Source organism: Lathyrus oleraceus, chromosome 6 (genome assembly GCF_024323335.1).
Source record: "Lathyrus oleraceus cultivar Zhongwan6 chromosome 6, CAAS_Psat_ZW6_1.0, whole genome shotgun sequence".
Classification (NCBI taxonomy): Eukaryota; Viridiplantae; Streptophyta; class Magnoliopsida; order Fabales; family Fabaceae; genus Lathyrus; species Lathyrus oleraceus.
Window position 1 is genome coordinate 310,061,338 of NC_066584.1, and position 19,212 is coordinate 310,080,549.

The 19,212-nt window shown below is 33.6% G+C and overlaps 1 non-coding gene across 1 annotated transcript; it reads left to right on the top strand.

The window, feature by feature from the left end:
• The first annotated feature begins 18,749 nt into the window (after positions 1-18,749).
• Positions 18,750-18,944, top strand: LOC127099827 (U2 spliceosomal RNA). The gene has a single exon (XR_007794294.1). It is a non-coding gene; the product is annotated as a U2 spliceosomal RNA (small nuclear RNA).
• The last annotated feature ends 268 nt before the right edge of the window (positions 18,945-19,212 follow it).

The following is a 19,212-nucleotide window of genomic DNA, read 5'->3' on the forward strand; positions in this document are numbered from 1 at the left end:
AGAGCTTCGACAAGGTGTCGTAATCAGAAATGTTATTCCCATCTTTCCTTCTGCCCTACAGTCTGCATTGATCAACCCGCTACATGATGGTCCTCCTAGATATTATCGTCAACCTATGTTTCCAAGGCCTAAAAAACATCAGTCGTCGCCTATTCCCCAACCAAGGCAGTGGAACCAGGCACAAAATTGGAATTACGCTCAAACCAGACCTGGAGTGGCCCAAGAAAGGAAACCCATTCAACTTGAACCAATTCCTATGACATACAATGAGCTGTTTCCTCAACTAATTTAGAAAATGTTGTTATTTCCCCAAAAGCTCAAGTCAACGGTGTATCCAGACCTACCTGGATATGACCAAAAGGCAAGGTGTGAATTCCATTAGGGGTCACTAGGGCATAACACTGAAGACTGCAAAACCCTTAAGTATAAGGTGAAAAAGTTGATTGACAACAAAGTGTTGACATTCAGAAGAAACTACTCAAGGGTAAACATCTTAATCAATAGGTCATGCAATGCCCAAGGCGAAGGATCCATATTACCTCTGGTAATTCCTTATCCCGAGGAAGGAAATAAGGTGTGGGGGGCCAACGATATCTCGAAAGCCAACAGTTTGGTCCTGAACGATCCAGGGATTGCCTCCGGAAAAGTTGTAGTGGAATCTCCAAGCAAGGGAAAGAACTCGAAGTCTGACAATGGGAAGTCATTTTCCGTATATCCTCGCGTAATGGTCGTAGAACCAACACCTCTAAAGATTCCATATGAGCAAAATTTGGCTATTCTTCCTTAATGGCATATGAATCAAAATTCAGGATATCGTAAATAGTCTAAGTCGCAAGATAGACAGGAAAGATGGTGCGCTACTATCGACCTCATTCCTATACTGCATGGACAACTTCTACCACACTTGATTCAAAGTTCGCTAGTGGTACCAAAATCTCTCAGACCATCTTATACCCCTTATCCATTGGGGTATGATACCAGTGTGCAATGTGAATACCATAAGGCACTCTATTGAAGGTTATTGTTCATTCAAGGGTAAAGTTCAAGAGTTAATCAATAATGAACACCTAGTCTTTGAAGAAGACAACTCAAATGTTAAGTGTGGATACCACACTGGAACCACGGGGCAGGATGCCGACGAATATGAAAGCTTTCAGTGCATATTGCAGAAGCTAATCAAGAAAGAAGGCCCAAGCATGGATGGTTTAACCCAAAGGTCTGGCAAAGAGAAAAGCCAAAAATCTCTTGGGCCACACAAGATCTTGTACCACAAAGAAAAGGTCGGGCCTGTGGTAGATGAAATAGCATTATTTTTTGGCGAGAACGCTGAAATAACAGCAGGGGTTGCCATCACCCCTACGAGTACAAACAAAGAAGAGTTGGGAGATAAGTCCAAGAAGGCTGCATCTTATGAAGAGGCCAAAATAGAAGACTTTGGAAAAGTTTGTTATTGCTAACAGGTCTGAGTTAGGAATTCAGTTATTGGAGGTGATTTGTTGCAGGGTGTATGGGGTTCAGCGAAGCCATCAAAATGAGGTTCCCACCCTATTTTTTATTATGGCAGTTGAAGAGGTTGGGATCTCTTAATTGATTTATGTTGGAAGTTTTTGTAGGTTTAATTATGCAGGTTAGTTAGAGGGTTCGAAGGATCCCTTCTCCGTGGTTCTGTTATGCTGCTCCATGTGGGTTTTTGAATGGAAAGGAGTTTTTTGCCAAAGTTGGTAAAAGGAGGTTGTTTTAAAGAAAATCAGTTAGGGAGGTTAGTTACATTGAAGATTCGATTGAGAAGTGAAGGGGTGACTAAAAACCAGTTCTATTATGATGAAACTGATGTTAGAAAAGAATGGTCTTTTGGGTGAGGTTAGAGAGAGTTAATTCAGTTATATCAATTAGTTCTGTTATGGATTGGGGGAAGTTTCGAAATTTTGTCATCATTTATTGAGGGCTTGGAGACTTTGTTATCAGTTCAGTTGGGTTATTGAGAAGTTAATGCATTACCTATTGGTTTTGTCATATTGTACAGGTTAACCATTTGGATGTGAGTTGCTTGGTTTGAAGCTCGCTTGGAATCTTGGATTCAATAGCTGTTCTTGGAATTGGATGATGGAATGCAATGGAGCTATTTTGGAGTTTGGATTCAAAGAGATTTGTTCATGGCATTGGACTCATGTAGGATTGTATTGTGAATTTGGAATGATGATTGTAATCTTTTGTAGTTTTGGAGTTAGATTGAATGATTGAAAAAAAACTTAGAAATTGAATGTAATAGGAATTATGGTGCATGGCATTTATATGAAAAAGTGGAAATGATGTAATGAAAGGTTGCAATTTTGAAATTGAAATGTAACGGTATATGTATGGTATTTGGGAAACTTTGAATGGATTGTATTGTAATTATATTGGCTTAATGTAACATTGCATTGTTGAAATGATTGAAATTTGAAGATGTATGGTCTATGTTATGGAAATTTGAATGTTTGTAATTTTGTTTATGTATGGAATAGTTTATAAATGAAAATGAAAATGTGAATTAATGTCATGGTTATGTTGAACTTTGAAATTGACTTATGTAATTGTATTGGTTTAACATGGTTTAAAAGGCTTAAAATGAACATGGTTAAAAAGAAACATGTAATTATGATTTCAAAATGAATCATGGTGAATGAAGGATGGATTATGGGAGAATGGAAAAAGGGATTAGGGTTAGAATGGTTAGAATTGGTGAGTTGACTTTGGTCAACTAGTGGACCAAAAAGTCAACAGTTGACCAAAAAGTCAATAGTTGACCAAAAGTCAACAAAGGTAGAAAAGTGTATTTTTTATTTATGAAATGATATATAATGACTTGTAGTGTATGAAATGGACTTGAATGAATAATGACTTGATAGAATGAATGAAAATGGACTTGACTGAATAACACAATGCCCTTAAACCAGATGAAATACACCATACTACTAGACTTGAAATCCAAACAAGCAAAACCAAGCAAATGAGTACTTAACCAAGCAACCGATTGTAACACCTTGAATGAATGCACCTTGACCCAAGCATGAGGATCATGAACAAGTAGGCATCTGATTAATTGTTAAACAAACTAATGAAGCTCCATGAATGACAAGATGGATCTCAATCTTGAAGGCATGCCTTCCTTCCATGCCTTGTGTGATCGAGTCCCTTAAATCCATGATTTTATGCTTTCCTCAATGCAAATGGAATGTACTAGCACACATTTAAAAATGAAAATATTTCAATATCCATTTTACATTATTTCCAAACATAAGTTGAAAGGTTACTTTGACATGCTTCATGGACCCATCTACACTAATCTCGTAACAAAGGTCTAGTTAAATGCCTCTGTTAGGAAATCCAAAAGGGATGATAAGTTAATATAGTCTAATGTATACGACTTTCCTATCACCATTACTCCATCGCTTATTGCTCAGAGAATAAAATGTGAATAAAAAGGTAGTTATGTTGTAACCTTGCGAGATGATTTATAGCCTCGCAAAAGAATTCGCTGCCTTGCGTTATGATCCGTGACATGGTCCAAAATTCTCATCTTGATTTAACTTTCGTGTTCGTGCGTTACAATTCGTGTGTTTTAATGCTTATTTCATGATTCAAGTTTTTTTGTGCCATATAATCGAGTTCAAATCATTTTCAATTTAAAATAAACTCCAATAAACCCTTGGTTAATACCAATCTCTTTTCTAAAATTAATCAAGTACTTCAAAATCTTTTCTCAATAAAATCAATTGAAAAAGGGAATGGGAGGCGCACGCCTCACTGCTCCTCAAATAAGTGAGTGATTGGCACATGCCATATTGCTAGAACTTTCGTCTTCCAAGTAAAATACTTAAATCAAATTTTGAAAAAGGAATGGGAGGTGCACACCTCACTATTCCTCGAATAAGAAAGTGGGAAGCGCACACCTCGGTGCTGCGAATATTCGTCTTCCACAAATAATTTTAAAAATATCAAAATCGAATGAAAAGGGAATGAGGGTGCACACCTTGTTTCTCCTCAAACATGATCCTTTCTACCAAGAAACAAACAAAATCTAAAGACTCCCACGCGCAAGCATACAAGCCAACATTTTACTGCTAGAATGTGACTTAAATATCCGTTCATTAAAATCAATCAACCAACACTCACTGGCTACCAAGAACTATGTAGCTTTAAGTTCTCCATCGCCCTAGAGATACGTAGGATTGGGGTTTAACATCTCGTCAAGCACTATAACAAAAAACCCAAAAATATATTTTGTCTGACTCGAACTGCGAAGCTTTGAACTCCTCATCGTACCTGAAGATACACATGAGCAAGACTCGCAATCTTGTCAAGCACCCTAATAAAAACCTTTTTGCGATCCCTTTTTCTTTTCCTTTTGCATTTTTAATCACTCTAAGAAAACAATTAACATGATCTAACTCTCAATCACAAGTTTAAATAAAAGGTTCCCATTGAGTACAACGAACGTAAGGGATGCTAATAGATTCCCCTCGTGAAATCGACTCCTGAACCCGAATATGGTTGTGATGACCATATTCTTTTTCTTTTCAGGGTTTTATCGATATTTTCCATTTCCATATTTGGAATAAATAAAGTCTGGTGGTGACTATGTTCGAATCATTTTCAATGAGCGCGCGAATGCCCCATGAAGAATCGTATTTTCCGAGATGCGATAACTTTCTAACTTCAATAACTATTTTGGAATGAAGTGTTAAGGTCCTATTGTGTATGTTGCTCGATTATCTAAATATGATAGGATTTCATTTGTTCTCTTCATCTCTAAAGCTGTCTGTGAAAACGCTGCCATGTCAAACTTTGGCATAAGTCAAGTCAAGTTTGATATGCGCCAGTTGCATTGGATTATTGTCAAAATTCTTCATAGGAAACCAAAGAATTGGGGCAAACCTAATGATATTGAATTATATTTGATATGGGCTCTTTTGACTGAAAGGGGAATATATTGGATAACCTTCATCATTGAAAGGATGATTCATTGCAGGGACAATCCCAATAGACCTTTGTTTTACTCTTCCTTTATGCAGATGATCCTTGAGATCAATGTGATAGTTTCAAAATACGAAGATCTGACTAAGGCATAAAATATCCTTGATTTATGATGACAAGGTATTGGAGCCTGCTAAGGATTTATGTGTTAAGGCTCATGGTTCCTCCTCATCCTCTACTACATTTTCTTATGATTGAAAATCCTACATAAATGAGTTGGTTGAAAGGACTTTACTGATAATATGATAAGGGAAGAAAGGATAATGACACATATTGATAGGTGACTAAGGCAAGTGAAGAAAGTTGGGAAAAGATAAAAGGTGAAGTGAATGATAAGGTGTCTGTTGTTCGATTATCTAAATATGATAGGATTTCATTTGTTCTCTCCATCTCTAAATATATCTGTGAAAACCCTGCCATGTCAAACTTTGGAATAAGTCAAGTCAAGTTTGATATGCGCCAGTTGCATTGGATTATTGTCAAAATTCTTTATAGGAAACCAAAGATTTGGGGCAGAGCTAATTATGTTGAATTTTATTGGATATGGGCTCTTTTGAGTTAAAGTGGAATATATTGGATAACCTTCATCATTGAAAGGATGATTCATTGCAGGGACAATCCCAATAGACCTTTGTTTTACTCTTCCTTTATGCAGATGATCCTTGAGATCAATGTGATAGTTTCAAAATAAGAAGATCGGACTAAGGCATAAAGTATCCTTGATTTATGATGACAAGGTATTGGAGCCTGCTAAGGATCTGTCTGTTGAGGCTCCTAGTTCCTCCTCATCCTCTACTTCATTTTCTTATGATTTAAAATCCTACCTAAATGAGTTGGTTGGAAGGATTTTTGCTAATAATATGATAAGGGAAGAAAGGATAATGGCACATATTGATATTGTGACTAAGGTAAGTGAAGAAAGTTGGGAAAAGCTAAAAGGTAAAGTGAGTGATGAGATGCAGAACTCTGAGTCTCAGGTGATTTCTTAGGTGGAGTCCGTGAGAGGTGATATTGACCATTTGAGTAGATCGAATTTCATTCTTAATATTGGTTCTCCTATCTTAATGTAGATTTAGATTTCATTACTACTGCACCACATTCTGATGGTGCTGCTACATTTCCATGATTTCATTCTCTTTTATCTTTCATGCATAGCATAGCATAACATATATGCATATTTCCGATATTTTGATTATCTTGTTATTTTGTGACTTTCGACTACTATTTTGGGATATGTATCTTGTGACAAGTTTAGTCACATATGTTGGATATTTCTGTTATTAACTGTATGTTATATTGCTCTTGATATTTTTTCTAAATTGCGTATTTGTGATAGTTAATTTTGTGTGTGATTTATCTGGTGCTTGTTTACTTCACTAGTATGACATTGCAATATTAGGCTTTTGCTTTATCTTGGATTCAACTGTTTGCGTGTGTCCTCTCTATCTTTTCTCTCTTTTTAACATTTGTCAAAGGGCGAGAAGGCATCGAGACATTACTATAATTCACGCGCATTAAGTGTTTAATACATGGGGAGCTTTACAACTTTTATAACTCAAGCGAAGTATTGTACATTAGTTCACCGGATTCATTTCATCCATCAAATTCCAACTGATGCTTCAAATAAATAGTCTACAATAATATCTCGAATTTGCCAAACATAAAAAAGGGGGACACTGAAAGTGCACTCACGATACCGTTTGGTATCGCTTTTGTGTTTTGATGTTTTTATCAATTTGAATATAGTTGTCTTATTTTGTTTGTGTATTTGTAATTTTCCTCTCATTTATTATTCTTGTGCTTGTATGATATTAATATTTCATTTATATTGTAATCTCTTTGGCTATTGTGATATGTATCACTAAGAACCTTGTTTTCTTAATTGAATAAGAGTTTGTTTGGATAAATGATATTGTTTCTTTTTTTAGCCTAGCAAGTTGCTACTTTGTTATTTCAACGGGCGTTCCTTAAATCACAAGTTAGAACTCTTAAATTTGGATTTTCAGTTGTTGGATTCGAATCAAGTGTAAAATATGATTTGAATCATAAGTTGTGACAACATTGGGGATCTCCTTTGGACCATTTAATCTTAATCACAAAATAAACATGATTCAAATCACAACCTCATGTGATTTGAATCAAGTGTAAAATTGATTCGAATTAAATGTCCTTTTGAAGCCATTTCTGGGCTTTGCTCAAATTGATTTGAATCAAAGTTTCACAAGACCCATTTTCATCCTTGATTTAAATATTTGTTTCTTTTATGAAAGCAACAAGTGAATGAAACATATGGGTGAAACCCATAGAGACAAATATGTAATTTTTTTCTTTCCTTCTTAGTGTGTCTATACCCATCACCATAAATATTTCTATTCTTCTCTAGAACAACTTCTTGAGTGTAATCAATGTTAAATTCATTTCTTTTTGTTGCATCTTACTATATTGAAATTTGTTGTTGTTGTTGTTGTTGTTTGTGAATTAGAGAGAGTGAGTTGATTAATATTGTGTGTTCATCATAATTGATCAAACGCATGATAACAATTGAAAACCAAGACCCATTTACACATAAATTTTATAGAACCTTGTGTGTGTGTGTGTGTTCTTAATTCACATTCATCTAATCCCTTGACTAACACCTTGTGCTTTTAGATTGGTTTGTGAGATATTATGTAACTGTTCATCATCTTCATCCTTAGTCTAATCTATTGTTTAGGACCTTCATCTCTAAAGATTGAGTGATTGAAGGAGACTGGTGGTACATTAGGGTATCTAATATTTTTGTATGAAGTTTGTTGTTTGTAACAGGTACATGTATCATTTCTTGAATGCAATTTGGTTTCTTTGCTATTGATAAAGAATGGAGTTTCTCAATATACTCCAAGGAAGACTTTGGCGAGATCGAGTATCAAAGGCCCGTAAGATAGAGTTGGAAGTTGTCCTTGTTTGGTGGTGTTGGAGAAAGATTGCTCTCAGATAAAGTTGGGAGTTGTCCAATATACGCTCAGTTAATGGCAATCACTCAGACAAGAAATCATTAGGATCAGGTTGATCGCGAGACACAAATACTTGGAGCAGGTTATTGTGCATAGCAAAACTTATCAAAATACTTGTATCAAACTTATCAAAATAGTAGAAGATTGTGATTATTTTCTAGTGGTTAATTAAGACCATTGAAGAGTGGATTAGGCAAAACGAGGAGGAACGTTGAACTAGTATATATCTTTGTTTATCTTTTCTCCTTCCTTAAACTCTTTTATTTTACTAACATATATTAATATAGCTATTGCATAAATTTCTTAATTGCATTGATTGTGTTCCACATAAGATATACTTTGCTTATAGTAATTTTATGTATAAGCTTAAGTTTGTGGTATATCAATCTTATAGAATCACCATGAATCCAATTATGACATGATAGAACATCTATGTGAAGTTTCTAAATTACTTTGTTCAAATAAACTTTAGGTGCATTGTGATTGACTTGCATTGAATCAATCAAGCTCTTAGTAACATCGTGTATTATCTCTCTTGGTTTAATTTATTGAGATACTTCCAAGTCCTTTTGTTTTTGTATTTTCCTTTCGAACTTCTTAAAATCTTTGATTTCTTTTATGGGACGGGACCTAAACTATTTTTGAAATTGTCTATTCAACACCCTCCTTTAGACCTCTTTGTACCTATATCCTCACACAACACATCCATCTTTAAATGTAATTGATTTCAATCTTTTTAATAGACTTTTAACCAACATAATTCATCTGATTCACATTGCATCTACACATAATAATAATCACAAACATAAAGTTTCATCCACATCACATCAACATAATTAATCTGATTCACATTGCGACCACACATAATAATAACAATCACAAACAAAATAACATTTTCTTCACATCATATAATCATCCCAAAAAACATAATATACCAAATTTTTATTCATAGTTTGAGCAAGGAATGGAATTTATGGAATTTATGGAATAACACTATACTTTAATTATATTTTCTCCTTAAGCGGTTTTGTTTTTGATAATTTATGAAAAATTATAAAAAAACACGATATTAAAATACCTAAAAAAATACCAATTTCGAAATTAGGTAAAATAAAATTTCACTAAAAATGAATTCCAACTCGATGAAAATATCGCTTATGTTTAACCTTTGCCATTGGTTTCACACAAAATTGTAGTGTTAATCAAATCAAAAAGACGATATTTCAAACAAGGTAAAAGAAGGCTGGAAAATGAAATAAATAAATAAAAACTTAACGAATTAAACGGTAGAAATAACATACTGAAATTTGAGACTAAAAGGAAAAAACTATTTTACACAATAGATTGAAATCGGAATTGAAAATCCTTCCTCCTTGTAGCTTCCTTTTCCTTTCTACGTAACTATAGCCTTGCTCATTCCCTTTACTTTACTGTAGCATAGAAAAATCTTAAATTTACTTTCTTTTTCTTTTTATGATTTAGTTCTTTTTTATCTTGGGCTATTTATTAGCTAATTCACACTCTTTTTATTTTTAATAATTGGTCCAATTAATTAGATACACATTACTTGTTTAATAGTCATATTAAAATATTATTATATTTAAAGATTAATGCTACATAGTGACACAAATTACAAATTTTTTTATAGTCATATTAAAATATTATTATATTTAAAGGTTATGAGAATAATAAATATAATACTCAAATAATATTAATTACTAAATATAATAAATTTATTTATAAAATTAATGCTACATAGTTATACATAATTAAAGAAATTCATCACCATATTATTAATTTGTCATGATAATTATTTATAAACTAAATAATTAAAATATAACGATAAATACAAATAATTAAATAAAATTATACATATAAAATAAATTGTTGTATAAACAATAGATCACAAAAATTTACTAAAAAAATCTAAGTAATATATATTAAATTACCCCCATAAAATAGTTTCTTCCTCGAAACTAGAAGGTTGTGACAGATCAAAAAAACATCTTAAATAAAATTGTTCAATTATATTTATTTAATTCCATAGTTTAATACTATATTCAATTTTTCTTTTGAAAGTAGAAATATCATGTAAACAAATCATTTAAGTTTCTAACAACAAATAAAAATAATAGGACCTCACCCTTTCTCTACGCACGATGATCTTAAATGAATATGTCATTAAATTTATAACTAAGTAAACTTTTTATCTTCTTCTTTAAATTTATTAAAATCAAGAGAAACCCAAATTTTTAAATAATATACAACAATAAAATATTTTAATATCAAATTTATATAAAATAATTCAATATAGAATAAAATACTTTGCAAAAAATAAATTATCACAGGAAAAAATAAAGACTTTTTTTCTTAAACAAAGTCATGGTAAAATAAAAAAATTCTCTTAGAACACAAATATTATATCATGTAAAATATGAATATTTATGGTATATAATAAATAAGGAGGGGTTTTAAAATAAAAAATAAATTAATAGTTAAATCAAACCGTCGATCGCCTACTCTTATGCTTAGGATGTCCAATTAACTTCGTATGCTCTAACATCTAGAGAGGTCGATCTATTCCACTAATTATAATTTTATCTAATATCAACAAGAGTTTGAGGTAGATCAATCCCTCAAATTGTCAATAGATATCCAATAATCACAATGATGATATAGACCAGTCTAATCCAAAAATCATAATGTTTCCTATAACTTGCCCTAAGAATCTAGTGAGTCTTTTGTTAGCCTTCAACAAATTTGATTCAGGCTCTTCTTAGATCATTACGGCTTATCACATCTAATGTAAAGATTTCACTTACTTGTGCATAAAGCAAACACCAATCCTCGAGGATGAATGTCGAGTCATCTATATCCTATAACTTAGTTGATTCATAAAAGATTTTACAATCTAGTTTTGACTCTAGGTATTTCAAAGTATCATATGACTTCAAATAACCATATTAAGTAGTAAGTGTCATACCCCAATTTTGTCCAGACATTTTTAAATTTTCGTAAATTTGATTTCAATTTTAATTTGCATCATATGCACAACATGACATGCATTTCATCATGAATAATACCTAAAATATCAGTCGGAATAAATTATTGAAAATACAGATAATTTGGTTAAATCATTCCTCAAAGTACGAACAAAATCAGCGGATAAAAAGTTTCAAAATCAAACTTGCAGACGTCAGTATTATTAATCTACGGTTCACATAGTTTAATCAGGTATGCTAGTTATATTTTTCGACGAATTCTTCAACTACATTTTAATCCGTCTGAGCCTGTTAACATATGAAAATTTATTTCAAAATTAAAAGAAACGCATTATTTTTTCAATAAGTATATTTCGCACTGATCATTTTAATGTATCCGATTTAATTTTTCGAGCAAATTTTCGCCCGACTTTTATTCATTTCTAGTCGTTTTAATTTTATTCTTTCGCCAAAATATTCAAAAAAATGAAATAGGGATATTCATGTTGTTACTCTATTTTTATCATATTCATTTTAGAAGATACGATTTTTATTTGATTTAATTGATTTAAATCATTTTAAATTAATCAAATCATCTAGAAGGGGTATTTCAAACATTTAAAATTATCTTAAAATATGTGTTTATTTGTGTGCTCCTTGGAGATAATCATGATCACTGATTCAAATTAATCAAAAGTTTAAATCCACATGCATTTTATTATCCAATTAGAATTTAGAAGATAAATTGAATTATTTAATAAATTAAATTAGAAAAATTAATAAAATGTTTCTCTTCCTCCTATTACTAGTCGCCGCGTGTCCGTTCTTATCCACCCATTGGTGAGATCCACGCACCCTCTTATCTTTTCCTAGTGTTGGCAAAAGGACAAAAGGAGGAGGAGATTTTTTTCTCCAACGGCCTCACACCTCTCTCCATTTTATCTCTCTAGAAACAAAAAAGAAAAGGAGGACACCCTCCTCAATAACTCTCTGACCCACTGAAAAAAAGCAACAGAAAAAGAAAAAGAAGTTTTTGGCTTTTTGTTCTTCAACTCAAAACGCACCGTCATACCTTCCGTCTTGATCCCCCATTCCCAACACCACAAAACCCTCTTCTTCTTCACAATAACACACCCCTCACCTCCACCGCAAAAAACCCACACAACCGGCGACGAAACAACCATCACAACCGTCCGCTGCCATCATCTACACTCCAACACCACCGCGCCACACACCGTCAAACAACCACCATCGCCGTGCTTCTTCTTCCGACATCGAATCCAAACCTTTCACCGTTCCACTTCCGTGTTTCTTTTTCTCCACCTCAAACACCGCGAAATCACCGCCACTCCCCAATCCGTTTCTTCTCCATCCGACGACAAAATCCGCATCGCTCCGTGAACCAATTCACAACGCTCTTCGCACCGCTCCGAAACGTTCAAACTGAGTCTCTCAACTCTCTGGAAATTCTCAGATCTTCAATCTTCATGAAGCTGTCCACCATTACAATCTCCTAGCGCAAAGTTGTTATACTTGATTTCGTTCTCGGTCCTACGATTTGGACGAAGTGGTTCTGGTATTGCGTAACATCGCGGCTCAGACTCAGTTCGATTTGAGTCGTCATTTTCATTTACGGTACTTGGTTTTTCTAAGATTTATAATGATGAACATTATATGATTGTTTTGATACTGCAATCAAATTTCGATGTGTTATGTGGATTTTATGTTGATGTTGATACTTCTGAGCTAACTCCATAGTTGTACAAGTAAATTGTGGATTTACATTATTCTCGATACCGTATGGTTATGCAAATAAATTGTGGCTGTGCATAAATCGTGGTTTGCGTTTATTTTTGACTCGGATGCGTATACTCCATTGCTACTAATTTCTACTTCCAGCTCGACAACGGTTTTCTGGAAAAGCTAAAGTTTATAATTTGTTCCAATTGTGTTGAATACCAATGTTGGATTTCTGTTGAGAGTTTAAAGTATGCTAAAAGTTCCCTTCCCATTTGCAAAGTGGTTGTTCTTATTTTCTTTACTCGTTTAATGTTATCATTTATATTTTTAAAATAAAAAGGGTCAAATTTTCTTTTCTTTACTGGTCTCAATTACTGTAATTATAAAACCAGATTAAAGATTGTTAAGGAATGTTTGTTTGGGCTTGACTTGTGCATATAGTCTAGGTCCATTATTGATTTATTGCACTTCTCATGTGATGGGATCCAGGAGATATTGGAAATAATATTGGTTTGTTGTTATTTAGTTGTTGCGATAAAATCGATTTCCTTTTATTCAATGGATTCGACTTTTACACGTCGTTATGCCACCCAAATTTCAATACATCAATTGTACATTTTCACCGCGTTTCGATCTCACATACGACATTCCAATTTCATTGTCGCTATATACAAACCGGTTTGAGCACACCGATTCAATTAAATAAATCGATATCATCACTTATTTATTTCTCTTTAAATTCTAATAAATTAATTAATTTAATTTTGATAATTAATCTTAATTAATTTAGTTAATCGATTTAATCAAACTTTAATCAGTTAATTTTAATTAACATAAACCGACTTAGTCCACCATCATTATCCTTTCGTAGCGCAAACTCGATTATATTCAATGTCATTATTAATTCCCAAATCACTTTAAACCATTAAGAATTACATATTTCTAGATTCAATATCGACCCCCCATTTTCATATCCTTGTAAGTCTATTGCTTTTAGAATCGCCATCAACCTCACATGTAAATAATTTTACTAAACATTCCGTACAAATTCGAACCATTTTCTAAGCAGTTAGCTTCTAAAAGAATTTTCTCTTTTAACGTAAACTTGGGATGAAAAGGATATAGGAAGCGTTCGCTTCACTATTTCTCAAGTATTCGAATGATTGGCGCACGCCATATTACTCGAACTCTTGTCACCCAATTAAAACATCAAACCACAATATTCAAATCATTTCTTTCGAATTAATACAACGGCTAAACCTCTTCAATTCTAAATTTCGGATAATAAAAGGATGGGAGGCGTTCGCCTTACTATCTCGGATAATTGAGTGATTGGCGTTTGCCACATTGCTCATATTATCGACTTCCGATTAAAACCATAATCGTTCGAATTCCAAATCATTTCCTTCAAACTAATATAAACTTCTAAAAGATGTTATTTCCATAAATTAAATTTTGGATGATAAAAGATGGGAGGCGTTCGTCTCACCATCTCTCGAATAATTGAATGATTGACGCTCGCCAAATCGCTCAAATTATCGACTTCCAATTTAAAACATATTAAATAAATTTGGATAAGGGAATAGGTGGCGCACGTCTCATTATTTCTAGAATAAGCGAGTGGGAGGCATACGCCTTACTACCGTGCATATTCGACATCCGTAAACAAACTTTCAAAAATAATTCGAACGAAAAAGGAGTAGAAGGTGGTCGCCTTATTATTCCTCAAAAGAATTGACCGATTGGTGAGCACCAAATTGCTCAATCTTTTTTCGTTCTTCAAAAATATCTTAAACACATCAAATCTATTTGTCCTCGCCCCCGTGCGATCGAAACCAACCAAATAAAACATCAAACACATTAATTCAACTTGTCACCCCCGCGTGACCAAAACTCTTTTCAAAAAGAACACTACTAATCCTTTCTAATATGCACAACAAACTAATGCTTAAGCCTCCGCCGAGAGTAGACAAGCCAATGTTTAGCCTTTAGAACGCCGATCTACACAGTCGTTCATTAAAGAACACACTAACTAATCGTAGTTCCCCAAACTACGAATGCTCTGATTTCCTTATTGCACCATAAGGATACGTAGGCAGGAGATTGTTGTATCTTCGCGAGCACACTAATAAAAAAACCTCCCTTTTCCTCCTTCTGAGGTCTCCATCCATCTCTATTATCAATTCTAATTACTCGAATAAAGTGAATAACATTCAACTAACATTCAAATAGCAAATCGGACTAAAAGGTTCCCGTTGAGTACAACGGACGTGAGGGGTGCTAATATCTTCCCCTTGCGTAATCAACTCCCGAACCCGAATATGGTTACGACGACCATTATTCCATTCTCTTAAAGGTTTTATCGATATTTTCCTATTCCTTCATTGGAATAAATAAAGTTCGGTGGCGACTCTGTTCGAACAACATTTTCCGCGTCCATCGCGAGGGATCGCATTTTTCGAGGTGCGACAGTAAGATCAAGGAATCAAACAATCAAGCAAAAAAAATATATGATGCACACGACGTAGGGTGCTGCACTCATACTTCATTTCAAATTTCCAAATCTTTTTCTTAAACGCGCTTAATAATATCAACCCACAACACACAATTGCACCATATCGTAATACTTTCACTTTATTTCAATCAATTTATATGTACCTTAATTTTTCATAAAACAAAATTATTTTAATTATCTCAAATCCATAAATATTGTTCTTTTTTTTAAAAAAATTATCTTGTCTCAACCTCATTAATAGAATAGAGAATTTCAATACATAAATAACAACAATCTAAACTACAACACACATAAATTACAAAAATTTAATACAACAAAGTTACAGATAAAAACACCAAATATTAAATAGAAAATAACAGCTCTTTTAGTGATAAACAATAAAAAAAATAGTGCAGAAAATAACTTTTAGTGATAGACAATAGAAAATTGATAGTGCATAAAATAACTTTTAGTGACAACCAACAATTTATATATTATTCAGAAAAATTACCTTTAGTGACAGACAAAATCAAAACAAAGTTAACAGAAAAGACATTTAGTGACAAACCGTAGCAAAACAAATTTCAAAGAAAAGACATTTATTTACTAATATTAGCAAAACAAATTTCACAAAAAAGACACTTAGTGATATATATTGGAAAGACAAATTATAATAGTAAAACTAATCTAAAAACAAAATCAATATACTAATTGTACAAAAATAAGTTACAGATGCATATATCATCATGAAAATTATCTCTAATTGAAAAATAATAGTTATCACACATTATAAATATTATTTTGTTAATCATGGGAAATAAGACACTATCCAATTTCATAAAATTGTTTGTTTGTGAGATCAAATTGATTTTTCTTAATGCAAACTTTCATTAACTTACATGAATTACAAACAACCCTAATCATCAAATTAAAAGACAACGTCTATATAAAAGTTTACACAATTGATATTGGGAAGTCCAGAGAGTCGGGAGCACCAACGAGATTAATGCTCCAGGACCACAAGAGAGGGAGACACCACATCTCCACCTAAAACCTTAAGGTGAAAGGTAAATGAGTCTTCAATCTTATAAATATAACATTTCATCGATTCAAATGCCATGTGAGACTTTAATCACTCACATTTTCACCCAACATTCTCCTCCACAAGTGTGAGTCCCCCACACCCTATAACAGAATCCAACATCGGGTCCTGCTCACGCTGCCCCACAAAGCCAAACGATGACTCTGATACCGCTTTTGGGGAGTCCGGGAGAGTCGAGAGCACCAATAAGACTAATGCTCCAAGACCACAAGAGAGGGAGATGCCACATCCCAACCCAAAATCTTAAGGTGTCAGGTAAATGGGTTATTCCTCTTATAAATGCAACATTCCACCCATTTATAGGCGACGTGGGACTTTAACCACCCATGCTTGCACCCAACATTCTCCCCAGCAAGTGTGAGTCAACCACATCACTAGTCTTTATCCATACTAGGATCCACTTCCACTCTCCCACCGAGCCAACCAGGCTCTAATACCACTTGTTGGTGAAGTCCGAGAAGCGATGCCCATAAGTGTTAATAGGCCAAACTATATGACATCCCCCTCTCTTGTGGTCCTGGAGCATTACTCAAAGGTTGCATCAGACCTGACGATGTCTGATGTTCAATCTTTGTCTTTTGACAAGTCAAACAAGCATAGACAAATTCAACTACTTCCTTTTTCATTCCTGGCCACCCAAATAATTTCTTTAAGTCCTAATACATCTTAGTGGCACCAAGATGAATACTCAACCTACTTCTGTGACCCTCCTCAAGAATACTTTTCTTAAGCTCAGGTACATATGGTACACAAACCTTATCTCTGAACCTCATCACGCCAGTCTCATCAATTCTGAAGTCGCCACCCTTATTCTGATTGATTAACACAAGTTGGTCAACCAACCTCACATCGGTCTCCGGGCCCTCTTTGATCTCTTCAAGAATGCCACTCGTCAAGTTCAACATACCTAGTTTCATACTATTAGGGGTCTCTTCACATACTAAACTTATATAGAGGACCCGATATCCACCGGGAAAGTCGAATCATACGAGCACGCATGAACCGGACCTGGCTTAGACGTAAGTCTGTTCGGGGATTGATGTTTCGTGATCGGAATAATGGTCATGGTTGAGTTTTGAGAACTCAGGTGCATGTTGCCATACATTGCGAGTTAGTTTCCCCATTGCTTAAGTCTCCATTCCCTTGTTACATAATTAAATAAATTCATCGGCATATTATTAATTTGTCATGATATTCATTTATAAACTAAATAATTAAAATATGACGATAGTTACAAATAATTAAATAAAATTATAAACATAACATATTGTTTAACGAGACTTCTTCCTTATTTCTTCTTTCATAGATTCCACTGGATGAAGCTTCTTCATCTTATTTATTGATTGGAGCAAGTATTCTTCTTGTTGAAATTTCTTTGTAATCAGATGAAGAATCTTTTGAGGATCGTTCGTCCATTGAGATTGTTCTTTCAAATAAAACTACCAGAGTTGAATTTTCTTCTTCTTCTTCAAAAGAGTTTTTTTTATGAAGTTGCTAATGATTCTTTTAGGATTTTTAAGCTCCTCCTTTCATATATCAATAGTTGAATCAACTTATTAGGTTTCTGATTTCAATTCTTAATTCTTAGATATTTGTTAGTTTCAACACACAAAATTAGACGAGAGGAACCAAATTACAAGGGTTTTGAAATTGTAGGATAAAGTTGAAAGCGTTTTTTTATTAGGACTAAAATCAAATTGACAAATATTTGTCGGGACATTTTGCATATTTAAACCTAAATCTAAGAGATATATATTTTTAAAAAGAAGATAAGACATATATTTGTTAAGAGAAAAAATTGTTGTTGAAGTCGGGTATGTGATTAGTCAAATAATTTTACAAGTTTAGATTAAAATTACAAAAACATCAACGCATCCAAAGTGTTTTAAAGAACCGGCTATTATTGGTACAAGCACGCATTTAAAAATGAAAATATTTCAATCTCCATTTTGCACTAGGAACACAATATTAAGTTGATTTGGAATTGAAAGAATAATTTATTTAAACAATATTAAAGAATAGTTTATTTAAAAAAATATTAAGTTGATTTTGAATAGAAAGAATAATTTGATGTGGTTAAAAGCGATTCATGGTGATAAACAATATTTGGGTTTATGTGTGTCTTGTTGTAATTGGTCGGTTCCCACACTTATTAGGAAGAAATGAAGCAGTAAAGATTGACTTAATGATGTTACAGGAATTGAAAGGAAGAAGTGAATGACGGTAGATTGCTGAACCAGTAACAAATTAAAAGGAAAGAAAGTTGTTGTTGTAGTAAGGAAGAAAGTGGTTGAGTTGATAAGCTGAAGTACGAATATATCCATGCAAGTTTTGTGCAGTGCTGTAAGTCCCACATCAGGGAGCCAAGAACGAAACAGAGGAAATGTGTAATATAAAAAGCAAAGCCAGCAATAGGAAAAAGCATACCTTTCTCGGCCTTTTGGCTAAGATCAAGTGTAGTATCTGTTCTTATCAGTTTAATATCTGATATGTGGGCCAATGGTCCACACGATATTAAATTTATTTCTTGAGGGGGAGAGTCCACCACAGTAGCTTGCTATTGGGTCTCTCGCGTGTCGCTCTTGCGTTGCACTATAGCAATTGCTGGCGCACCCCACCAATTTAGTTATTAATGTTTCCTTATAAAATACTTTTGTCTCACCAGTTTGTTAATAAGTTTATGAAAACATTAACTAAAAACACTGTTATCTCCCAGGAAATGTTATTCAAGTTATAAATACTAAATAATATTCTAATACACATTTGTTGCCAAGAATCAATTGCTACCAGTTAGAGCCTACACATTTGTTGCCAAGAATCAATTGCTACCAGTTAGAGCCTGGCTTGATTTCCCCATCCCCCATGCTGAAAACCTTCCAATTTTCT